Raw genomic sequence first — 27909 nt, forward strand, 5'->3', positions numbered from 1 at the left:
TAAAAAGGGGTACAGATTTCAATGATGTGACCGGTCACCATGGTACAGTTCTGTTGTTCTAGAAGCATGATAAAATGACAAACCTCCGTGCTTTATTGAGCAGAGACCCCCCAAAACCCAAGGCCACTGTTGTGGGACCTTGAATATTCATTTGCTATTATTTTGACACCTCAAATATTCCAATATTATTGCCCTGGACCCAAAATTTCTCTATATCAAGAGCCCAAATATGCCTGTGCCATTACTAAGTGACTATTTATTGTATGGCCATTGCTCTGGGCCCGAAACATCTCAGTGACACTGCTGCTGGACTACAAATACCATGACCCTTATTTTTCGATGGCCATTGCTCTGGACCTGAAATATCCCAATGACATTCTCCAAATACACCAGTATTATAGTTCTGAGACCCCATATATCCCATTGTCATTGCTCTAGGACACCAAATATTTCTGGTCAATTGCAGTTGGACACCAAATATCCCTTAGCCAAGCCTTCGGGAGAAAAATTTGGAAATTTATATTATGTTTATTTTCACCTTTTACGTTTGAAAAAAAAAAATTCCCTGGACTGTCCTGAATATCTGACAGCCCAGCAGCCGTCAGCTTGAAATGAAAAGTACCTTATGTACCACCCAAAGGGAAAAGAAATGTGGGAGAACAAATAATAAAATGGGATGCAAAAATTAAGATAATTGTGTTTCTTAAAGGAAACGTTTTACCGAAAATGTTATCCTTATCCCTAATCTGTTTTTATTTTGCATTCGGTTTCCTGAACATGATTACGGGGGCAGCCATTTTGCCTGAGCTGTTCTGAACAGCATTAAGAAAACTGCTTTACGGCAGCCCCATGGTCCATAGACACATTGGACAGGAGGGGACCTCATTGACTTCTATGGGAGAGTTTTCTAGGCATGACCTGTGACCTGTGCAGAGGACATTGTACAAGGAAAGAAGAGATAAGCTCTGACAATCACCTATTGTGAATGGTGGATCCTGTCTTATCTATACACAGAGGTGATATCATTACAGGCAGGACTTGATTGACAGATAAGCAGATAACTGCAGTACAGAGCAAGAAGTGGCGCCAATTATTTGGCCTAGTGGCCAGTGGGAAAACTGCAGGATTTTTATGGTTTTGTTTAAATATAGAGATTGACATGAAAAATTATAAATAACTATCAAAAATTCTTAAAAACTATTTTTAACATAAAATAAGTGATTTACACAATAGGTCATTTTCTGATGACACATTCCCCTTAAGGTGAGATGCGATTGTCAAAGAGCTCTGGACTCAAAATCTCCTAAACTAGGGTTTGATTATGGGATGCCCTCCCCAATAAGAGCTGGATATGTGAATGAATAGACGACTGCTATACAAGGTTAGACAGAGACTAACAGGGTGAGGGTCAATGGCCTGCACTGGGGGGACCGGTCAGTTCTCTGGTAGAACGTACATTGATACTCGGTTTAAATTTTCAAATGGGCCTGAAACCAAAGCAGAGGAAGCTGCGGTCCAGGGTAAACATCACCTGCCAATTTGCATGCCATGGTAAACGTTGTGGTGAGGAATCGAAGGGATTTATTAACACAGAGAAAACATCATTCAGCCGCTACCTGGGTCACAGAAAGTCAGATTATATCAATTCTGTTATGTTCAGTGGAGGGGGAAACGATGACGTTCATTAAGCTACAGGGTCTCGGGTTACCATGAAGAATGGCCTCGTTATATCATGACTAATAACTCGATAGACTAATTTGAGCAAAACAGTAGCACTATGGACTGATGCTGGCAGCGCTCCAGACCAATGGACGGATTTAATGTGGAGACTTAGGTGCAACTTCAGGATACATTGCATTAACTTGCTGCGTGGAAAGTCCAAAATGAAAAGAGAGGCTTTGACTCCATCCCTTCCCAGGACAATTACACAAACTTTAAGCTCATTGTTTGAAGCGGGTGAAATACAGTGTAGATCTTCTGTCCGTTCTGCACCGGTATGAATCCAGGGCAGTCATGCACAGCGCCAAGGCAGTCTAGGGGCCCGCAGGAACCTTGCTGCCCAGGGTTAGACTAGTTTACTCTATATATGTTTTATATATACTGTATATTACAGGGTTTGTCTATTGACTGATCCACTGCAGATAATGAAGGCAAGAAAGAGGAGAAGGTGAAGGCTTGAAATAAAAGAACGGTCCCTTGTGAGATGTAGATGTGATGCGTAAATCCAGCCTATTATTACAAGCTGCAAAGACAAGTATCTATTAAAATTCACTACAAATTCCATGACACTACATAACAAGGTCAGTCACCTTGTAAATACATTCCTTTACTTATCATGTACTGACCATACAGGGAGTGCAGAATTATTAGGCAAGTTGTATTTTTGAGGATTAATTTTATTATTGAACAACAACCATGTTCTCAATGAACCCAAAAAACTCATTAATATCAAAGCTGAATATTTTTGGAAGTAGTTTTTAGTTTGTTTTTAGTTTTAGCTATTTTAGGGGGATATCTGTGTGTGCAGGTGACTATTACTGTGCATAATTATTAGGCAACTTAACAAAAAACAAATATATACCCATTTCAATTATTTATTTTTACCAGTGAAACCAATATAACATCTCAACATTCACAAATATACATTTCTGACATTCAAAAACAAAACAAAAACAAATCAGTGACCAATATAGCCACCTTTCTTTGCAAGGACACTCAAAAGCCTGCCATCCATGGATTCTGTCAGTGTTTTGATCTGTTCACCATCAACATTGTGTGCAGCAGCAACCACAGCCTCCCAGACACTGTTCAGAGAGGTGTACTGTTTTCCCTCCTTGTAAATCTCACATTTGATGATGGACCACAGGTTCTCAATGGGGTTCAGATCAGGTGAACAAGGAGGCCATGTCATTAGATTTTCTTATTTTATACCCTTTCTTGCCAGCCACGCTGTGGAGTACTTGGACGCGTGTGATGGAGCATTGTCCTGCATGAAAATCATGTTTTTCTTGAAGGATGCAGACTTCTTCCTGTACCACTGCTTGAAGAAGGTGTCTTCCAGAAACTGGCAGTAGGACTGGGAGTTGAGCTTGACTCCATCCTCAACCCGAAAAGGCCCCACAAGCTCATCTTTGATGATACCAGCCCAAACCAGTACTCCACCTCCACCTTGCTGGCGTCTGAGTCGGACTGGAGCTCTCTGCCCTTTACCAATCCAGCCACGGGCCCATCCATCTGGCCCATCAAGACTCACTCTCATTTCATCAGTCCATAAAACCTTAGAAAAATCAGTCTTGACGTTTCAGCTTGTGTGTCTTGTTCAGTGGTGGTCGTCTTTCAGCCTTTCTTACCTTGGCCATGTCTCTGAGTATTGCACACCTTGTGCTTTTGGGCACTCCAGTGATGTTGCAGCTCTGAAATATGGCCAAACTGGTGGCAAGTGGCATCTTGGCAGCTGCACGCTTGACTTTTCTCAGTTCATGGGCAGTTATTTTGCGACTTGGTTTTTCCACACGCTTCTTGCGACCCTGTTGACTATTTTGAATGAAACGCTTGATTGTTCGATGATCACGCTTCAGAAGCTTTGCAATTTTAAGAGTGCTGCATCCCTCTGCAAGATATCTCACTATTTTTGACTTTTCTGAGCCTGTCAAGTCCTTCTTTTGACCCATTTTGCCAAAGGAAAGGAAGTTGCCTAATAAATATGCACACCTAATATAGGGTGTTGATGTCATTAGATCACACCCCTTCTCATTACAGAGATGCACATCACCTAATATGCTTAATTGGTAGTAGGCTTTCGAGCCTATACAGCTTGGAGTAAGACAACATGCATAAAGAGGATGATGTGGTCAAAATACTCATTTGCCTAATAATTCTGCACGCAGTGTATATGTGCCATTATACATCAGAGCTGACTCACTATTCTGCTGGTGAAGTCACTGTGTACATTACATGACTTATCCTGTATTATACTTCAGAGCTGCACTCACTATTCTGCTGGTGGAGTCACTGTGTACATTACATGACTTATCCTGTACTGATCCTAAGTTACATCCTGTATTATACTCCAGAGCTGCACTCACTATTCTGCTGGTGGAGTCACTGTGTACATAGATTACATTACTTATCCTGTACTGATCCTGAGTTACATCCTGTATTATACGCCAGAGCTGCACTCACTATTCTGCTGGTGGAGTCACTGTGTACATACATGACTTATCCTGTACTGATCCTGAGTTACATCCTGTATTATACCCCAGAGCTGCACTCACTATTCTGCTGGTGGAGTCACTGTGTACATACATTACTTATCCTGTATTATACTCCAGAGCTGCACTCACTATTCGCTGGTAGAGTCACTGTGTACATAGATTACATTACTTATCCTGTACTGATCCTAAGTTACATCCTGTATTATATACCAGAGCTGCACTCACTGTTCTGCTGGTGGAGTACCTGTGTACATTACATTACTTATCCTGTACTGATCCTGAGTTACATCCAGTATTATACTCCAGAGCTGCACTCACTAGTCTGCTGGTGGAGTCACTGTGTACAAACATTACATTACTTATCCTGTACTGATCCTGAGTCACATCCTGTATTATACTCCAGAGCTGCACTCACTATTCTGCTGGTGCAGTCACTGTGTACATACATTACTTATCCTGTACTGATCCTGAGTTACATCCTGTATTATACTCCAGAGCTGCACTCACTATTCTGCTGGTGTAATCACTGTGTACATACATTACTTATCCTGTACTGATCCCGTGGCCTGTAGTATACTCCAGAACTGTACTCCCAACTGCAAACTTCAGGTCCAAAACTTCCAGCATTCATTGTTATGTCTGCATAGAGCTTGCTCAAGAGATCTCCATTCTTTGATGTATAGTTTACTCCAGTTACTTTCCCGTAATCTGATGAAGGGGAAGCTACAGTAAGCACCCTGTCGTATTATAGGAGCTCAGATAAGCTTCTAGATGGTGCATCTGTCTACGAAACTCACTGTTTCTAATATTAATGAGCAGAATTGTGATTGCAGCTCTGGAAGTATAATACAGGTTTGGTTGAAGATGAGTAAAATGATGAAGTATTTACAATGTTACTCATCTTTTTATGTAGAATATATACATAGGTAAGTGTTCCAGGAGGACACATGCTTAATAAATGCATAGTGCTGTGTCCTATGCAGCGTTTACGGTGTAAGGCATTGTGTGAATGTGCTCTTAAAGCATTCATGACTGCACGGCTGCCCTGGAATCCCAACGTGAATATTTACCACCACAGAGAATATTGTCAGATTAGATTTTCTCGAGGGAAAGGCCACAAGAGATTCCGTTCTCCTTTAAGCAGAACTGGCTCTATTACTTCCAGCACTAGATGCACTTAAGTCTCAAGTATGTAGTAATGTTTCTAATTAAATCACTTTGTGGTTATTTGCTGCCATCCACCTCAAAGCCTCCTGACATGATTCAGTGTTATGTGACATTGCTGGCAGGCCTCGGTAACTGGGAATGGCATGGTACAAACCTAATTATCTCATATCCAGCGAGAGGCTGAGGTCACTCATTGGGATGCGGAGGATATTAGATGTACACTTGCTGCTACCGTAACTCTCACATCCTAATATTTCATCTTGTCCATCACTCCTTACGAGCACAGCTGGCCGAGGGTGTAGTTTCCAGGGAATGAGCTGATTCTCCACGACTCTGCCCAGAAGTAAGGAGATTTTCTTTACATACTTCGTATTCCCAATGAGACGCCCTAAGGCAGAGTTCACACTACATGTACAATCTCTTCTAAGAAAAAATTAAATAAAATGCAGGTTCAAAGTTCTGCATATACACTCACCTAAAGAATTATTAGGAACACCTGTTCTATTTCTCATTAATGCAATTATCTAGTCAACCAATCACATGGCAGTTGCTTCAATGCATTTAGGGGGGTGGTCCTGGTCAAGACAATCTCCTGAACTCCAAACTGAATGTCAGAATGGGAAAGAAAGGTGATTTAAGCAATTTTGAGCGTGGCATGGTTGTTGGTGCCAGACGGGCCGGTCTGAGTATTTCACAATCTGCTCAGTTACTGGGATTTTCACGCACAACCATTTCTAGGGTTTACAAAGAATGGTGTGAAAAGGGAAAAACATCCAGTATGTGGCAGTCCTGTGGGCAAAAATGCCTTGTGGATGCTAGAGGTCAGAGGAGAATGGGCCGACTGATTCAAGCTGATAGAAGAGCAACGTTGACTGAAATAACCACTCGTTACAACCGAGGTATGCAGCAAAGCATTTGTGAAGCCACAACACGCACAACCTTGAGGCGGATGGGCTACAACAGCAGAAGACCCCACCGGGTACCACTCATCTCCACTACAAATAGGAAAAAGAGGCTACAATTTGCACGAGCTCACCAAAATTGGACTGTTGAAGACTGGAAAAATGTTGCCTGGTCTGATGAGTCTCGATTTCTGTTGAGACATTCAAATGGTAGAGTCCGAACAGAATGAGAACATGTATCCATCCTCTGATGGCTACTTCCAGCAGGATAATGCACCATGTCACAAAGCTCGAATCATTTCAAATTGGTTTCTTGAACATGACAATGAGTTCACTGTACTAAAATGGCCCCACAGTCACCAGATCTCAACCCAATAGAGCATCTTTGGGATGTGGTGGAACGGGAGCTTCGTGCCCTGGATGTGCATCCCTCAAATCTCCATCAACTGCAAGATGCTATCCTATCAATATGGGCCAACATTTCTAAAGAATGCCATCAGCACCTTGTTGAATCAATGCCACGTAGAATTAAAGCAGTTCTGAAGGCAAAAGGGGGTCCAACACCGTATTAGTATGGTGTTCCTAATAATTCTTTAGGTGAGTGTACATGAAAAGCAGAAACTGAGTTTTTTGTGGCCTTTAACTTAAAGCAGCTCTGCCACAAGGATGAACCCTATTAAACCAGACATACTGGAGCACACGGAGGCAGGGCTGAATCCTTAGAGCACTGCTTTGTAACACCTTCTGTGATCTGCACACTTTACCCTCCCTTTGATTGACAGGGTAAGACATGCTGAGGGCAGAGCTGTGTCCTAGCATCTACATATCATATACACTATGGGGGCCATTTATTAAGACTGGTGTTTTAGACGCCGGTCTTAATAAGCCCCTACGCTGGTGGTGGATCCGCCCCCTACATAACTTTGGCGTATCCAGCGCAAGTCCAAATGTAAGCGCTTTCTTGCTGGCTTACATTTAGACCGGTTTCTATGCCTAAAGCAGGCGTAGAAAATGATGAATGAAATGGGCCTGCCGGACCGTCCCCTTCCCTGCCCGTGCCACGCTCCCTTTTTTAGGGAAGAAGTCGCAGATTCTGACGAAAAACATGCATCTCTATGAGGTGATGCTATAGCTTGGTTGTAGGTGCTCGGTTTTGCATGTAGAGCTCCCAAATTTGAATCCTAGGAGAGACTTACCATTACATACAATATTTGTTATTTTGTTACTCTCTCATTTAACCCATAATACAAGGCTATACTATAATAATAAATATATTATCATATAATAACAATAAAAGGCCTTACTATATTTAGAATAGTGTTTTTGTTTTTTTTGCTTAGAAACCTAAAAACTATTACTGGTTTATTCACAGGCACAATATATAATTATAAAGAAACCAGCAAAATGTATTAGCTTTTAAGCCTAAAAAATATTATTCTCAATATGATACAGACAAAAGAAAGGTATGGTTTTAATCGGCATGATGAGCCCTACCAGCCAGTATGTCTCGTTTAAAGCCACTGCCCTTTCACACAATTTCACTTCACTTAATAGAGAATGGTGGGACTAGCACATTTCTAAATTACTTCATTTAAATAATTCTGCCTGCATCCACCTGAAGAAAACAAAAATGCCTGCATCCACTGCCTGCATTATCAGGCAAGATCCGTCCCTGGTAACAGAGACTCAGAAGACGGATGAGAGGAAGTGGGGGGCGTGTAGGAGCTAGCTGAGATCCTGAGCCTGATCAAACAACCGCTTCTACACTGATTCTGAACATTACAGGAGCCTCCAGACTTTCTTTAAGGGGCTATTCCCACAACCGCATCCTTTTTGCGGTTCTCAAATTGCAGATCCGCAAAACACTCATACAGACTGTGTGCGTCCTGCCGTTTCATAGAAATGTCTATTCTTGTCCGCAAAACAGAAAAGAATAGGACATGTTTTACTTTTTTTTTGAGGGGCCGTGGAACGGACACTTTTGCCGCCACAATGAAATTAATCTTATTAGGTCGGAATCCACTTTCAAACCTGAACTATTCCAATGATCCATATTGAATTCATAGCAGAACAAGGGAAGGAAACCCCTTTAAGTTGGAGGAGAAGTGTCTGGGTGTTAGGCGGCACACGTGTTCACAAGATGTGGATATCACTAGTCACAAAGAATAGCTTGTTGCTGTAAGAGACCCAGGAATTATCTGTGATCTCTAGATTAACCTTACTTATGGATTTTCGTAGACTCTGAACGACAATTTATTATTTTTCTTAATTTGCCTTTCTCTCAGTGACGGAGAAATAAAATGCAATTTCCGTCCTTCAATCAGCAGAATGACGTCTCCTGAGCAGGTTCATAATAGTATACGGGGAAGACGGCAATAAGACGCCAAGTACCATCTTATGTAGATATCACACAGAACATTACAACCCCAACTGTACACTATACTAGTAATACTATAAAGGCACAAGAAGTTAATAGAGGTGGCCTTCCCCTTGTGACTCTCACCCCCACTATTAAGCTGGACACACCAATTATTAATGTGTAGGGGGGCCTCCCGATTCTTCCTCGATAGCAGATGACAGGGAAGGAAAGCATCAGTCAAGGATTTGCCTGGTATCTAGCAGGGCTTTCTCCCCTCTTCTCTTTCACTACTTGGCTAATCTGGAGATTCATATGCGTTGAAGGGTTAGAAGAGATGGCTGTTGGGCGAGCGAAAGAGAGATTATGTGTCTGGCCAGCTTTAGTCAGACTGGAGAGTTGTCGGTGGGCGAAAAGGGGGGTCGGGAGGAAAAGCAGATTTGGTCGACAGCTATTGAAGGTGGCCACTTTTATTGGGTATTTATTATTTTTCAAGCTATCCCACATCAACAGGAAGGGAGATAACTATTAGATCGGTAGGGACCCCCACAGATAACGAGAGCAGGGGTACTGTATACACAGGGCCACCAAAATGGACAGAGCAACCTGCCTCATTTTAAAAAGGAGGTCATTATACTGAGACACCTCCTAATTTCCATGAGCAGCAAAGCAGACAACGACTGGAATGTCTGTGAAGGATCTCATTCATCCAGATAATGGTATATCAGTAGTGACAAGTCAGAGCAATTGGACTTGTGTTTTTTCTTGAAGATGTTTTGCTCCTCATCCGACTGGCTTTATCAGTTAGAATGGCTTGTATGAGAATTCTTAGGCATTAAATACTGGTGACTCATGCTTCAGTCATGGAGATAAGATGTTGATTGCGTTTGCGCAACTGAAGCTTGAATAGCGCTGGAGCAGGGGTGGTGCAAGGATTTTTGCCACCGTAGGCAAAAGCAAATTTTGCCGCCCCTTGACTCCGCCCATTGGCCACACCCCCTTTCCCGCCCCTTTTTTCGCCCCTTTTTCAGCCACCTATTGCATGCAACATTTAACTATGGTCGTGTACCCTGTGCCAGTCTATGGTCATGTACCCTGTGCCAGTCTGACTATGGTCGCGTACCCTGTGCCAGTCTGACTATGGCCATGTATATATAATATCCAGCCATTGTCTGCCACCTAGGACCATCCCAGTGATGCCAATCACTCCGCGCTGTTCAGCAGGTTGGCACACCAAACACGAGCAGTGCCACCTATTCACTGCCAGGCGCCATTCAGCCACTGTTTGAAATCCTGTGCCACCAGGGCAACATAAAACAGTATGCTGTCCTGCACCCTGTACCATTCATAGCCCTTTAGACAGTCTGTGCCACCTATTAGGCTCCATGTGCCACTGCTGGGCACCCTGTGCCAGTCAGAATCTATGGCCCCTAGTCAAGCAGCAGGTGTGCCCTGACCTCTGTACACAAGTGTGTGCCGCCCTGCTGCCAGTCACTTTCCTGCAGCCTCTGACACCCTAGTGCAGGTTGTCAGAGTGCGGTTGCCAGGGGTGCTCACCAGGTTCTGCTCCTCGCTGTGCTCCAGGTCCACATTGCCTTGGCTCTTGCCAAGATCATGTGTCTTTGGCGCGTGATCCCGCGAGACCCACCTCTGGAGGTCACTGGTCTCGTGGGATTGCGCGCCCGAAGTCAGGGCCGATGCAAGGATTTTTGTCAACAAAAGCAAATGTCCCCCCCCCCCCCCCCATCATTTCACATTTCTGCCCCTCATGATTCATGTCCATTTCTTGCCCCCCCCCCATCATTTCACATTTCTGCCCCTCATGATTCATGTCCATTTCTTGTCCCCCCCCCCCCCCCCAAAAAAACACTTTCAAAAAAGTTTCTCCTGGGACTCGAACTCACAACCTTTCACATCAGAGGCAAGGCATTTACCCACACAGCTATGAAAGCAGTGTAGCCAGTTGCTTAAAAAATCCCAGGAGAAACTTTTCTGAAAGAAAGCCTAAGTGAGATTTAAATACACCAGGGTCTTGTAGCTGTGTGTCAGCTGCGTGCCGCTCTCTCTGCCCGAAGTGAACAAACTCATGCTCGCACTCATCGGAGCGCATCCGGCCGGCAAGTACAGGAACAGAAGGAGATGATGTCAGATGGATGACAAGTAGGGGGCGGGGCGCAGGCGGCGGCGGCGCCCCCAGGCAGGGGGCGCTCTACGCGGTTTCCTACTCTGCTTCTGGGTGGCGCCGGCCCTGCGCTGGAGGGGTGTGACATATATTGTCTGCCACTTACAAGGCTGTTTCTAACACCTCTACCATGGTGGTTTATTCACATCGAATAGCTTCAGTGATGCAAACGCAATCAACACCTTACTCCCATGAGTGAAGCATGAGTCACCAATATTTAATACCAGAGAATCTCGTACAAGCCGTTCCAACAAAAAATACAAGCCAGTCTGATGATTAGTGAAACGTCTTCAAGAAAAAAAATATACAATTCTTGTTGCTCTAACTTATTACTACTGATACAACTACTAAGATGTTTCACATTCAGCCATTCAGCAAAACATACCCTTGAGTTATTTCCTTAAATATTTTTTTTTAAGTGTCTAAATGTTTTTGGTTGGGATCAAAGTCCAAACTTGACCTAAAATGACATTATCAGCTCTGCTACCTTTCACACTAAAATACAGTACATGCCGTATTTGATAAAAGGACATTATGAGATACCACAACGGACACCTGGTCCCCCAGCTGACAAATGTCGTTATATGGAAACGCAGAGAGAATAAGTGCGTGAGTCGCTGACGCGGCATGGCTGTAAGGTTTGGATCTGCATGTACGCCATGTCTCCGATGATAAAGAGCTCCCAGCCTTGTCAGCATGAAGCACAGATATCTCCTATCTCTCGCCGCTGAATACTCTGCTAATTGCCTCACTGAAAACTCCCCTTGTCCTACATGTTTCGAAAATATTTTCTTTCCTGTTTCTCATCATCTTGGCCCCAGCAGAAGTCCGAGCGCACAGAGTTGCTGTTTGTTTCAGTTGCACTTGCTGAATTGGAGCCACTTCCTATCAATAACAAGCAGTGATAAATATGGGGTCGGCGGACTCGTGATTTCACATCAGAATCTGGACGTTATTTTTATATACAGTATATTCCGGAATGGCGGATGATAACCCTCAAATCGTCATGATATTTCCACTGCAGCAACGAGTGTGAGGCTGGGTTCACATGCTGCAGTAGTGTGCAAAACTGCACACATTGTACCGCAAATTGCCACGGTTTTTAATGTGCTTATTGGTCACATGGTGTTCACCCAACAGGTGTCGCCTCCTAACCACCAGCTGCATACCTCCCAACTGTCCCGGATCCGGCGGGATAGTCCTGGATATCAGTGGCTGTCCCGGTATGGGGGAGCTATGTCCCGCTTTCAGGCAGCTGTCCTTGCGTCCATAGGAAGCAGAGACAGTTGCCATAATGAAGCAGAGAGTCTGCATCGGCTCCCACACCTCTGGTCTGTGCCAGGGGCGGGGCCGGCCGTTAGCCTCAGCTCCGCCTCCCTCACAGACTAGAGCAGCCCGATGTCCTGCTGCTGCTGCTAGGAACAAGGTAAGTATGTGGTGTTTATATTTTTTTACATTCTGTGAGAGGCACAATGTGGGCATATTAATAAGGGGAACAATGTGGGCACATTACTGGGGGGCACAATGTGGGCATATTACTGGGGGGCACAATATGGGTATATTACTGGGGGTCACAATGTGTGCATATTACTAAGGGGCACAATGTGGGTATATTACTAAGGGGCACAATGTGGGCATATTACTGGGGGACGCAGCTGGGCATATTACTAGGGGCACAGCTGGGCATATTACTGGGGGCACAATGTGGGCATTTTACTAGGGGCACAGCTGGGCATATTACTGGGGGCACAATGTGGGCATATTACTATGGGCACAGCTGGGCATATTACTGGGGCACAATGTGGGCATATTACTGGGGGCACATAACTAGGCATGTTAGTGGGGGCACAGTTGGGCATAATTCTGTGAAGGAGGCACAATGTGGGCATATTAATAGGGGGCACAATGTAGGCACATTACTGGGGGGCACAATGTGGGTGTATTACTGGGGGGCACAATGTGGGCATATTACTGGGGGGTACAATGTGGGCAAATTAATGGGGGCACAATGTGGGCATATTACTGGGGGGCACAATGTGAGCATATTACTAAGGGGCACAATGTGGGCATATTACTGTGAGCATATTACTGGGGGACACAGCTGGGCATATTACTAGGGGCACAATGTGGGCATATTACTATGAGCACAGCTGGGCATATTACTGGGGGCACAATGTGGGCATATTACTGGGGGCACATAACTAGGCATGTTAGTGGGGGCACAGCTTGGTATAATTCTGTGAAGGAGGCACAATGTGGGCATACATAATGTGCGGTGGCCTGAAGGGGGAATGATTACTAAGTGAGGCATTAAAGGGACTGGGGGGGATTTGGTGTATGGTTATGTTTTGGGCGGAGTTAGAGGTGTGGCCTATGCAGACAAAATGTGTCCCTCTTTGTTGGTTTACAAAGTTAGGAGGTCTGCAGCTGTAAAGATCATACACTTGGGGAAAAAAATCCAGATTCTCACCTGCTATTTGTCAAACTAACAATCACTGGTCAGAAAAATTGTACCGTGGGCCTTTATAACATTTGCAGATTTCATTTCCTGTCTGGACTTTCTCTGCATCTAAGTCATTAGGCAGATTTTATTTTGGGTGTTCTTCGTCTAGGTTTTGTGCTGTTACAAGCAGGGGTGGACCAGAACTTATATTAGGCATTTCTGAGACAACACAAATATCTAGTACTTCCATTACCACACTTAATGTTACTCCTCTTTCCCACGTCAACAAAACGCGGACATATGCTCTCCTCGGACCGCTCACGCGTCCACTGACTTTAATACTGTATGTGTATTCACATATTAGCGGTTTTCCATGGACCGCGGGCCTGTAGTGACCCCACGGAAGCATGACCTATTTTGTCACATTATAGTCTATGGGTCCGTGAAAATCACGAACGAAACACAGATTTAATCCATGTTTGGTCCATGATGTTCAAGGACCGTTGCTAGGAAAAACTATAGAAGCTCATTTTCCACCTAGCAGTGTCAGTGGAATAAGGATGACATACAGACCAAACATAGATCCTTCATGGACATCTTCATGGATGAATCACGGACCATCTTGTCAAAGGTCTCATCATGGACATAGACGTGTGAAAGCAGCCTTAAAGTATCCACACATTCCTCACGATTGGTGCTATGGCTGGGCTACAAAAATTGTAATGTCAAAAGAGCAGAAACACAGAGAATGCGAGGAGGGGGACAGCAAGATATTTTTTGGGTATTTTTCGTTCTACTTTTTTTTTTTACTTAGGACTTGTAAAACTGGGCAACTCACATAAAACTCAATTTAAAGGAGTATTCGTATCTCAAAGTTATGGCATATTGCTAGGATGGTGGGGGTATAACCTCTGGGACACTCACCAATCCTGGGAATTAAAAGTCTGCAGTGCGAATTCAGTACAGAGGCCCCCTTCGCATTGTTCTCCGGTACAAAATCCGCAGCCACCCTGCCAGTAGGGAAACTACAGTGTGGCCCTCATTAGCGTTAATGGCGCAAGCTAAAATTCCCTGCAAAGCCCAGTGGTAAAATAGTTCTGAATCAGTGGTGCAAACCCTTCATACTCAAGATCAGTGAGGTCATACACTCACTCATTAGGAGGTGATACCATATGCTAGCGATACACATGAGATGGAAATACCTGTTAATAAAAATAAAGCACGGCAAGTCATTTTACAAAGTTTTTAGAGGATTAAAAAATAATAATAACATTAATGTAGAAATTGTCAACTTGACACATAGTACCTTAAATACACAGGGTGTCTAATACCTCTGTATAATGGATGGTTAGAGGTTCCCATTACTCACTTTCCAAGGGCTTGGACAACTCTGATGGTACGTCCACAAGTGCAGGTTTTTCATGCCATTTTGAAGCCAAAAGCAGGGGTGGATTCAATAAAGAGAAGTCGTATCTGTCCATAGCAATTATTACTACAGTATCTCACCTCACCAAGATGTGCTCCCGATTTTGGCTTCAAGTACTGCATAAAAAAAACGTCAGGTCTGGCCATAACCTCAGTCTGACCCTTGTTGCATGTTAGGGGTGTAACAAATAGTCCTGGGGCCCCATAGCTAAGATCAGAATGGGGCCTCACTCCATCATGAATTCTTTCAGACTTTCAATAGCAAGTTTAGAAAACGTATGACTGATTTCCCTAATTTCCAGGGCTAATGCACACAATGATGTCACTGTACAAGATTAATGATGTAATAAGTCAGATAATGTACACAGTGATTAAATTATAGTGGAATAATACATACAGCAATGTAACAATTGTGGAACAATGCACACAGTGATATCAGCACAGGGGTAATGTAGTGATGTCACAGTACTAAGAAAATAATTATGCTTATGTGCAGAGATTATGAACACAGTGACGTAACAGAACAGGATAATAAACACAATGACATCACAGTATGGGGATAATACACACAGTGATGTCACAGTACAGGGATAATAAACACAGTGATGTCACAGTACAGGGATAATAAACACGGTGATGTCACAGTACAGAATAATAAACACAGTGATGTCACAGTACAGGGATAATAAACACAGTGATGTCACAGTACAGGGATAATAAACACAGTGATGTCACAGTACAGGGATAACAAACACAGTGATGTCACAGTACAGGGATAATACACACAGTGATGTCACAGTACAGGATAATAAACACAATGATGTCACAGTACAGGGATAATAAACACAATGATGTCACAGTACAGGGATAATAAACACAGTGATGTCACAGTACAGGGATAATAATCACAGTGACGTCATTGTATAGAGGTAATAATCACAGTGATGTCACAGTACAGGATAATAAACACAATGATGTCACAGTACAGGGATAATAAACACAATGATGTCACAGTACAGGGATAATAAACACAGTGATGTCACAGTACAGGGATAACAAACACAGTGATGTCACAGTACAGGGATAATACACACAGTGATGTCACAGTACAGGATAATAAACACAATGATGTCACAGTACAGGGATAATAAACACAGTGATGTCACAGTACAGGGATAATAAACACAGTGATGTCACAGTACAGGGATAACAAACACAGTGATGTCACAGTACAGGGATAATACACACAGTGATGTCACAGTACAGGATAATAAACACAATGATGTCACAGTACAGGGATAATAAACACAGTGATGTCACAGTACAGGGATAACAAACACAGTGATGTCACAGTACAGAGATTATAAACACAGTGATGTCACAGTACAGACGTAAGAATCACTGTGACGTCACAGTACAGGGATAACAATCACAGTACAGAGATAATAAGCACAGTGATGTCACAGGACAGGGATAATAAACACAGTGACGTCACAGTACAGGGATAATAAACACAGTGATGTCACAGTACAGATATGATAAACACAGTGATGTCACAGTACAGGGATAATAAACACAGTGATGTCACAGTACAGGATAATACACACAGTGATGTCACAGTACAGAAATAATAAACAGTGATGTCACAGGACAGGGATAATAAACACAGTGACGTCACAGTACAGGGATAATAAACACAGTGATGTCACAGTACAGATATAATAAACACAGTGATGTCACAGTACAGATATAATAAACACAGTGATGTCACAGTACAGGGATAATAATCACAGTTAAGTCACAGTACAGAGATAATAAACACAGTGATGTCACAGTACAGGATAATACACACAGTGATGTCACAGTACAGGGATAATAAACACAGCGATGTCACAGTACAGGATAATAAACACAGTGATATCACAGTACAGGATAATACACACAGTGATGTCACAGTACAGGATAATACACACAGTGATGTCACAGTACAGAAATAATAAACAGTGATGTCACAGTACAGGGATAATAAACACAGTGATGTCACAGTACAGGGATAATAAACACAGTGATGTCACAGGACAGAGATAATAAACACAGTGACGTCACAGTACAGGGATAATAAACACAGTGATGTCACAGTACAGATATAATAAACACAGTGATGTCACAGTACAGGGATAATACACACAGTGATGTCACAGTACAGGGATAATAAACACAGTGATGTCACAGTACAGGATAATACACACAGTGATGTCACAGTATAGGGATAATAAACACAGTGATGTCACAGTACAGGGATAATAAACACTGATGTCACAGTACAGGGATAATAAACGCAGTGATGTCACAGTGCAGAGATAATAAACATAGTGATGTCACAGTGCAGAGATAATAAACATAGTGATGTCACAGTACAGAGATAATAAACACAGTGATATCACAGTACAGGATAATAAACACAGTGATGTCACAGTACAGGATAATACACACAGTGATGTCACAGTACAGGATAATACACACAGTGATGTCACAGTACAGGATAATACACACAGTGATGTCACAGTACAGGGATAATAAACACAGTGATGTCACAGTACAGGGATAATAATCACAGTGACGTCATTGTATAGAGGTAATAATCACAGTGATGTCACCGTATAGAGGTAATAATAACAGTGATGTCACCGTGCACACAGGGTAACTAAGGAAACCAATGTGAAACTTAGAATGGGGACACATTCAATCTGTTATGCCACCTTACATACATTTTACCACTAATGCACCTTTTGAGTGGAGACAGATCCTCTTAGTTGTTGGGACCCGAGCGGCTGCTATGTCTACTACCCTGGTGGTTGTACCAATGTTACACATAAAATTTTTCTTTTTTTCTATGACCACCGATAATCCAGAATATCTGATAACTCAGCACCACTCAGGCCACATAGATGCCAGATGAAAGGAATAGTAGGTCACATGGCATACAACTGGGAAATAAATCATCCCGGACACGTTTATGTATCAGGAGCGTGCAATGATTTTTTCCCCCATTGACACAGCTGCTTTTGTAGTAACAGTCTTAAGGTTCCATGTAAAATGCATGCTGATAACATTAATAAGAAAAAGGAGCCAAAATGAGAAACAATTTCAGGACATGATGACTCAATAAATGATATTTTAGGCCGTCTGTGGAGGAAAAACGTGTCGTGTTTTTTTTTTTTTTTTTCTGTCCTGTAGTATTTTCTCTGCAGACATGTAGTCATCACGAGAATGGTAATATAATACGCAGTGTATAAAACACGGCCAGTAACACAGGCTCCCAGCTGCTTTTGATCAGCTCCTTCTGTATAACAATGCCTGTTAACCTCCACAAGACACGTATATACCGAACATCTCACAGGTAATGGTAACCACATGGCACAGACCCTCTGAACTTTACGCTAAAATTATGGTGTGAAAAAAAAAAGCCCTGGCCAAGCGTATTCTGTAAAACCTTCACAGCTTCTGTGGCACCGTGACGCTTAATATATTTTCCAAGGGAAAAATCATTCATCTGGAGGCATGCGTTGGAAGGATTTTTTTTTCCAATTTTTGCAGGGTGTAAGTGTGGAAGGGAAGATAGACTTTGGGCATTTTCGGGAATTATTAGCTGCTTGTCAATAGGTTTGTGTCACACGCGTAAGATCCCGGAGATCTATGGAGTTAAAGAAGCTACTATGGAATTATTAAAAAAAGATCACGTATTAACCACGGAACAGATGCAACTGAAAGAAAAAGGTATGAAAAAAAAAAGACATGTTGTGAACTCTTCAGAATTTTTTACATACCATATTTTTCGCATTATAAGACTCGCTTTTTTCCACCAAAAGTGGGGGGAAATGGCAGTGTGTCTTATAAAGTGAATACTAAAGAGTGTAGCCATTATGGAAGCAAACACTAGTCTTCAGAAGGCGGGGGAGTGAGGCGCTCCGAGCGATGACAGTACTAATCCTCCCTGGGACCGCACTGCACTGTCCTGAATGTGTACAGCGTCAGAATGTAGTGTGGGCACTATGACCTGACACTGCACGCAGTCAGTGCAGCGCGACCCAGAGAGGACAAGGGAGCACAACTGCTACAGAGACTACTAGAGTTGGAGAGGAGCGGCGGAGCAGGAGAGGTAAGTGAATTTATTTAATCTCAGATCCGGGGTCTGATACGGGGATCTGGCATGAAGGCCTGACTGGGGTCTGACATGGAGGTCTGATCTGAGTTCTTGACATGGAGGATCTGATTTGAGTTCTTGATATTGGGGTCTGAACTGAGTTCCTGATTTGGGGGTCTGATCTAAGGATCAAATATAAGGATGGATGAAAAATCTTTTGTTTCTCATTTTCCTTCTCTAAAACCTGGTGTGTGTCTTATCATCAAGTGCATCCTATAAAGCAAAAAATACAGTACTGTTGATCTAAAACTACATCAGATTTTCTCACAAGTTCTAAAAGCAGATAAAGATAAGCAAATCAAATTAATGAGCCAAAAATATTAGAATTGGTCATTTACTGTTTGAGGAAAATGATCCAATATCACATGTCTGTCAAAGGCAAAAGTATGTGAACCTTTCGGATTAGCAGAAAATTTGAAGGTGAAAATAGAGGCAGGTGTTTTCAATGAATGGGATGGGATCAGGTGTGCGCGGACAACCTGTTTTATCTAAAGAACAGGGATCTGTTGATGTCTGATCTGCACAACATTTTGTACTATGATACACTGGAAGTGTATCCTAGTACAAACAAAGGAGATTTCTGAGGACCTCATAAGAAGAGTTGTTGATGCTCATCGTGCTGGAAAAGGTTACACAACTATCTCTAAAGTGTTTGGACCCCACCAATCCACAGTCAGGCAGACTGTGTACAAATGGAGGAAATTCAAGATAATTATTTTCCTCCTCAGGAGTGATTGATCTACAGAAATCATGCCAGAGTAAGGTCTGTAACAGTCAGCAAGGTCACAAAGGAACATCTAAGCAACAAAAGGCCTTTCTCACATTAACTAATGTTAATAAGTCCATCGTCCGGAGGACACTGAGCAACAAGGGTGTGTGTGGCAGGAATGACTCTACTCTCCAAAAAGAACATTGCACGCTGTCTACAGTTTGCTAAAGATAAGCTGGACAAACCAGAAGGCTATTGGAACAATGTGTGGACATATGAGACAAAAATAGAACTTTTTGGCTTAACTGAGAAGGATTATGGTTGGAGAAAGGAAAACACTGCATTCCAGTATAAAAACCTTATCCCATTTGTAAAACACTGCGGTAATACAGTAGCATTATGGGTTTGGGCCTGTTTTGCTACATATGGGCCAGGACTGCTTTTCATCATTGATGGAGCAATGAATTCTGAATAGTGTTGAGCGAACTTGTGTTTTAAGTTCGGCGTCTAAAGTTCGAGTTCAGGTTATCGAAGTATCCCGTTATAGATTCTAAATTCCGTTATGGTCCATGGTAGCGGAATCCATAACGGGATACTTCGATAACCCGAACTCGAACTTTAGACGCCGAACTTAAAACACAAGTTCGCTCAACACTAATTCTGAATTATACCAGCAATTTCTTAAGGAAAATGTCAGGACTATGGTTGAGCGAACCCAAACTGTAAAGTTCGGGTTCGTACCGAACTTTACGGTGTTCGGCACCCGAACCCGAACCTTTCAGTAAAAGTTCGGGTTCGGTGTTCTGGTAATATTAATATACCATCGGATGGGAGTTTTCTCCAATCCGATGGTATATTTTAACTTGAAGCGTCCCCATCACCATGGGAACACCTCTATGTTAGAATATACCATCGGATTTGAGTTAGATCGTGAAAACTCAGATTCGACAGTAAATTCTAACACAGAGGCATTCCCATAGTGATGGGGACGCTTCAAGTTAGAATATACTGAGAACTGTGGACATAACGGTCCCCTGCTGCCTGGCAGCACCTGATCTCTTACAGGGGGCTGTGATCCGCACAATTAACCCCTCACATGCCGCATCTGAGGGGTTAATTGTGCGGATCACAGCCCCCTGTAAGAGATCAGGTGCTGCCAGGCAGCAGGGGGCCAGACCCCCCTCCCTCCTCAGTATTAAAATCATTGGTGGCCAGTGCGGCCCCCCCTCCAATGATTTTAATACTGGGGAGGGAGGGGGGTCTGGCCCCTGCTGCCTGGCAGCACCTGATCTCTTACAGGGGGCTGATATCCGCACAATTAACCCCTCAGGTGCGGCACCTGAGGGGTTAATTGTGCGGATCACAGCCCCCTGTAAGAGATCGGGTGCTGCCAGGCAGCAGGGGGCAGTTATGTACACAGTCCTTAGTATATTCTAACTTGAAGCGTCCCCATCACCATGGGAACGCCTCTGTGTTAGAATATACTGTCTGATCTGAGTTTTCAAGATCCTGAAAACTCAGATCTGAAAAAGCTAATACTATTATTTTCCGTTATAACCATGTTATAACGGAAAATAATAAAGTGAAGTTCGGGTCCCCATTGACTTCAATGGGGTTCGGGTTCGGGTCCAAGTTCGGATCAAGTTCGGGTCCTGAACCCAAACTTTTTTTTAAAGTTCGGCCGAACTCCCCAAACCCGAACATCTAGGTGTTCGCTCAACTCTAGTCAGGACATCTGACATAAGCGGAATCTCAAGAGAACGAGGGTCATGCAGCAAGACAACGACCCAAAGCACACAAGTCATTCTACCAAACAGAGGTTAAAAAAATAATAAAGTTAGGATCTGCACTGCTGGAGGATGCATTTATGAAGAGAGGTAGGCCTCGTCATAAATTACCTGCCTTCTCCGTCTCTATAGATTTTAGTGACTATATAGGCCAGTTTCTGGCATAAATAATGATGATTTTGCCAGGGCTGATAGCTCCGTCATCACTCCGTCCCTGCAATGCCCCTTTTTGTAGACTTGGCGAGGGTGACGTAAAATGCACTGTGACGTTTATGATTTACAAAATCACTGGAGTTGGCAGCCGAGGGTACTAACAGTCGGTGAAAAAAATGTCCTCCGAGAAATTTTGGTACCTTCCCATAAAATTCTTCTACCACCTCTTCTACCACCTCTCCACATAAAATTGGCATTGATGAAGCAATTCGTAAAATCACTTCCAAGAGATGGAGAATGCTTCAAATACTTGGTCACCAAGTTTCGGAGGCAAAATTGAAGGAAGGTGTGTTCGTCGGACCAGACATTAGAAGGCTTATAGTTGATCAAGAGTTTGTCAATACCATGACGGATCCTCAAAAAGAAGGGTGGATTGCATTTAAAAAAGTCGTACAGAAATTTTTAGGCAATAAACAAAGATCCTCACTACAAAAAGATCGTCGGACGAATGCTGAAAGCATTTCAAGCTTTAAGTTGCCTGATCAGTTTGAAAGTGCATTTCCTCCAGTCCCACCTTGACTACTTTCCTGAAAATTTGGGAGCTGTGAGTGAGGAACAAGGTGAACGATTGCACCAAGACATTAAAGAGATGGAAAGGCGATATCAGGGAAAATGGAGCATTACAATGATGGCAGACCACTGTTGGATGCTTCAGAGAGACATTCCAGATGCTACTCACAAGCGTAAATGCACCAAGAGGAGCCTCACAGGGAAGAAGAATCGAGTTTAGTGTGTGTAGGTGAGCTCATTTCAGTTAAAAAAAGGATTTTCATGAATTTTTTTTTAATAAAACTTTAATTTTATAAGTCTATTTCCATTTATTTTGAGGTATTGCCTTATTTAACATAGTTACCTAAATTGTCAGGAAACGTGATGTCCTATGACAAAATGGAGGTCATTTTCGGATTCAGCGCACCAAAAAACATAAAGATTATGTGGAATAACCAAAACAGCTCTTGTAAAAAAATAAAAAAATTTTTTTTTTTTACATTTTTTTTGTAACAAGAAAAAATAAAATAAAAAATGAAGTAGACTTCTGCAGACACAGGGATGCATTACAAGAAGCAGGAATTTCTGTGTTTTCTTGAGTGTGAAGCGCTGGATATTAATTTTCCCGCAGCGCTGCCAAACTGAAACAATACTTGGCAATCTGACACTGGTACTCTTAAGCATTAAACGTGTCAAGGCTCCCCCCATGGAAGACGGTACCACCCAGAAGCTCAAGTCAGCAAGGACGCACCTTGAAGCATGTAAATCTCCCCCCTACCATAACGTACGGAGACCCTCGCAAAGTCAGGAATCCTTTCCAATAAATACACTGACGACACTGCCGAGTCCAGGCAATCCCTTAATATTGCGCAGGCGCTCCCTGTATATTTATACGCCGGCAAAATATGTTCTGAGCTTTACAGAGAAAACATAGAAGATTTTATCAGGACAAGAGAACAGAAAACACGTGCTTGCTATATCTGGAAATCAAAGTCCTGCTCCGCCGGATTAATCCGTAAGAAAAGCGAGTTTAATGTGCAAGTCCGCTCGTGGAGGTCCCGGCTGTGGAAATAAATAGAAGCCTGTAAGGAGATTTACAGAATGGTGCTTGAGCTTTACTGGGCTCTGGAAGGCTTCCTGCAATGAATGGTAATTAATATCATGTATTCACACAGAGGCCGCATCGAACACAAAGCAGGAGCGCGCTAATGACAATAGCAGACACGTGCGTTCATGGATTTCAGATGCTTGTTTAGACTTTGGAGACCTTGGGCCAAGATTGTCAGCGCTGCACATATCATGGCTCCAAATTCAAGCGAGAACCTTACTTCATCTCCTAGACTGGGCGGACCTTCTCACTAAGACTCAGGAATTCTTTTTATTGTTTCAGTGCAATGAAAATGCATCAGATTTGCACATAGGCTTGTTTAAAAAGTGTCCCGTTTTATGAATGCAGCTCCTATGCAAATCCTAGACTGGGAGCTCTCACTGATAAAACACATCAGCATTACTTATATTGATGTAATAAATCCAAAATAAAGAATCAACTTAAAAAAATGCATCAAGTTTGCAAATAGGGTTGAGTGAAGATGTACTCCATCTTCTACTGCCTGGAGGTCAGCAAAAGGAGAAACTGGAGTAATACACGACTACAGGATCAGACTACAAGTCTGTAGTCTGCAACCCTAGAGACACATAGACAGGATCAGACTACATAGTCTGCAGTCTGTAACCATAGAGATGCATAGACAGGATTAGACTACGCAGTCTGTAACCATAGAGACACACCGACAGGATCAGACTACACAGGCTGTAACCAGAGACACACAGACAGAATCAGACTACACAGTCTGTAACCATAGAGACACATAGACAGGATCAGACTACACAGTCTGTAACCATAGAGACACATAGACAGGATGAGACTACACAGTCTGTAACCATAGAGACACACAGACAGAATCAGACTACACAGTCTGTAACCATAGAGACACACAGACAGGATCAGACTACACAGTCTGTAACCATAGAGACACATAGACAGGATCAGACTACACAGTCTGTAACCATAGAGACACACAGACAGAATCAGACTACACAGTCTGTAACCATAGAGACACACAGACAGGATCAGACTACACAGGCTGTATGTAGTCTGTAACCATAGAGACTGCAGTCTGTAACCATAGAGAGGCACAGACATGATCAGACTACGCAGTCTGTAACCATAGAGAGACACAGACAGAATCAGACTACACAGTCTGTAACCATAGAGACACATAGACAGGATCAGACTACACAGTCTGTAACCATAGAGACACACAGACAGAATCAGACTACACAGTCTGTAACCATAGAGACACATAGACAGGATCAGACTACACAGTCTGTAGTCTGTAACCATAGAGACACATAGACAGGATCAGACTAAACAGTCTACAGTCTGTAACCATAGAGATGCATAGACAGGATTAGACTACACAGTCTGTAACCATCGAGACACACAGACAGGATCAGACTACACAGCCTGTAGTCTGTAACCATAGAGACACATAGACAGGATCAGACTACACAGTCTGTAACCATAGAGACACACAGACAGAATCAGACTACACAGTCTGTAACCATAGAGACACATAGACAGGATCAGACTATGCAGTCTGTAGTCTGTAACCATAGATACACAGATAGGATCGGGCTACACAATGTGTAGTCTGTAACCATAGAGACACATAAATAGGATTAGACTACAAAGTCTGTAGTCTGTAACCATAGAGACGCATAGACAGGATCAGACGACGCAGTCTGTAACCATAGAGACACATAGACAGAATCAGACTACATAGTCTGTAGTCTGTAACCATAGAGACATATAGCATTGCATAGGAATTGTACAAACAAATCGATTTCTTGATTATTTTAACTTTTTTGTGGTGGATGCACAGGAGAAAAATACTGTAAATAAAGCTTACTCCAGTTATAACAAGTTATCTCCTACCCGATCATTAGAATGGACCCTGAACCCTGAAATGAATGGAGCTGCTGCAGGTAGCCAAGTACAGTGATCAGCAATTTCTGTCAATGGCATAGAAACTCAATGGTGCGGCACAAACGTGTTGGACCAACCGCTCTGCCGCCTGTTTTGCCTAACACAGGGTCACCAGATCTCTTGTTGAACTCTGTTCATTATATACTGTACACAGACATTACTGACATTTGGCATTGGCTGTTTTAGCACGGTTGGCTTGGTGGTTTTAGCACAGAAGCATACTCTATTTTTGTTCGTGTTTACGGATCAATCATGTCCCCTATAATCTATAGGTCTGTGAAAAACACAGACCCAACACGGACGCCGTGTTTCGTCCATGTTTCACAGACCATTTATAGAAGATGCTCTGAAAATTAGTTTTCATCTCAGTAGTGTCCGTGGAACAAGGATGACACAAGGAGAGTAAAAAACGGACACACGGATCAAACACTGATTCTTCACGAAAATATTAACGGATGAATCACTGACCATCTTTATCACATATTTCATTAAAGACATAGATGTGTGGATAAGGCCTAAGGACTGTGCATCTGTTCAGTCAATAACCAGTTAACACATGTTTTGTCGTGATACTGATATATTACTATGTTCTTATAAATATTGTAGCCACGATATTATCCACAAGGGCCCCGCTGTAATATCAAAGTCTCACGGCCATCTACTGTTGAGCAGTATTACCTTTATTACGGCTATAATCCGGCTAGTACGGTACATACTTAGATTTCTTTTATATGGTTAGCTACAATATTCTTTCTTTGCCTTTTAAAAAACGAATAGTGTTTTCATTAGGAATAAAAAAAAATATTTAAAAATGATATATTTTACCAGAAGTCCTTTGCGAGCCATAGCTTGTATTCCGATGCTAAATTTGCCCATTTATAGTACTGGGGTGAGTGGGGTCTTTTGGGCTTCCTCAGACTCCAGGGACACTCCACCAGCTATAATTACAGCCCCCAGTTTTCATTGGGATAACCTAATGACAGAGTATATTCACCTTTAGGGGCAGTTTGTTTTAAAATTATTATTGCATTGTACTCATCCTGAGCTAAAAATAACTTTTTTAATTGGTCTTTATTAAAAATATGAAGTCCTTTTCTCTGTACAGAGCTGAGATGCTCTAGTAGCACCCTTTGGACTTTGTCTTTTCCATCCAGGGGCGGACTAGGTACTTAAAGTGGCCCTGTAAAAAATACTAAAAGTGGCCTCGTTTTGTAGTTGTGTCCAAATTGATGGAAGGCAGGGCCAGCAATACCATATTGTGGCACATTATACTATCTCAACAGAGCCAAATACCACAGTCCATCACAAAATACTGAAAGCAATGCAAAATACATCTCCAAAAACTTCCACTGGCCGGCCATGAGGAGGGCCCAGGTGGCCCCTGGGCATCGGGTCACCTGGAAATTCCCCTGTGAGGTCTATGGCCAATCTGCCCGTTTTCATCAGACCAGGAGCTGACGGCTCCTTACCTCTGATCTCTGACCTTATAAACACTCATTATAGCTCAGTTCTGATCTTACTGATAAGAATCTGCCTTAAATAAGTGCTTATGACCTTTCAGTAGTTTAGAGATGAGGGTTATTAGATGGACGGCACAAAGTGAAAGTGAAAGTACCAGTCACACAGCTAGAAAAACAGTTAACTCTTTGTGACAGAACAGCTCAATATTTTTTATAAAGGCCAATTGAAAAAAAGAATAGATTTTTAGCCAAAAAATGAGTAAAATGCAATCATAAAAAATAGCCTCCGAAGGTGTACATAGCCTTTAAAGATCTCAACCCAAGAACCAGAGGGATATGGCACCTGAAAGATCACCGGAGGTCCTTTCTTTTTTAGCAATCGGTGGGCGCACCAGACTTATATAAAAGTTGCTATAAAACAGCTGGCTTCTTTGATTAAAGAGATGGCTGCTGTGTGTCTTATTGGGATGGAAAACTACAGCTATGTTCAACAGCTTGATTCATGGGGTCCGACATGTTTAGTGAACAGCAGCGCTGACAAAAATAGATGTCTATTGGAAGTATACACTGGCTCAATGACCCATGCAGCTTGCTATTACATTTCAAGGGAGAGTTTATATACAAAACTTTGTTTATGAAGTCAGAACAGGGCTCTACCTTCGACGCCGCGCTGTGAAAAATGCAGCAGTGGCAGAAAGCAGAATTTACTCCTGGGTTTGATTAAACACCAAAAACGCAAACGTGTTTTTGAAAAGTAGCTGCCAGGACAATCTGGGCCAATTTTTACACCTGGAGAGAGGAGAGGGGGGAAAAAAAAGCCAAGTGAACTTTTCCTCACTCGGGCTCTGTCAAAAGAAATGTGATGTCTTTCTCCTGTTGCTGCGTCTCCAATGAGAAAAACCACGAACGGTAAACCATTAGCGTTCTCGGTAAGCTGATTCTTTTTCCTCTCCTTTGCAGCCCGTGCACGACCATACTGAAATTTAAGGCTGCAGTTATGTGATGTGCCTAAATAGGTCACCACAGAAAGTCAATACTGTGCGTTGATACTGACATGGAGACTGATCGTTTTATTTATTTTTTACCACGAGAAATGAAATGGTGGCACAAACGTGTCCTTTCTTACCATAAAAAAAATATATATTTTTGCAATATTGTGTCATGAGATGCCATGTCTATGCCATCTGTGTAGATGCAGTTCACCTATTATTGTCAAGGGTTTTGCCAGCATGTCGTAATATTGTGTTGAAATTGTATCACAAAAAAATTGAAGACCTTAAAGGGGTTATCTGCACGTTTTTATTTATTT

The 27909-nt window shown here is 42.6% G+C and overlaps 1 protein-coding gene and 1 long non-coding RNA gene across 4 annotated transcripts in view; both read right to left on the minus strand.

Annotated features, from left to right (window-relative positions):
* Positions 1-27909, minus strand: part of SUPT3H (SPT3 homolog, SAGA and STAGA complex component) — a 496743-nt gene that overhangs the window by 196009 nt on the left and 272825 nt on the right. The window lies entirely within an intron of this gene.
* Positions 4665-27636, minus strand: LOC120997269. The gene is made up of 4 exons (XR_005778134.1): positions 27625-27636; positions 19786-19791; positions 13494-13501; positions 4665-4803 (listed from the first exon to the last, which is right to left on the minus strand). It is a non-coding gene; the product is annotated as an uncharacterized LOC120997269 (long non-coding RNA).

The sequence above is a fragment of the Bufo bufo genome, chromosome 4 (assembly GCF_905171765.1).
Source record: "Bufo bufo chromosome 4, aBufBuf1.1, whole genome shotgun sequence".
NCBI lineage: Eukaryota > Metazoa > Chordata > Amphibia > Anura > Bufonidae > Bufo > Bufo bufo.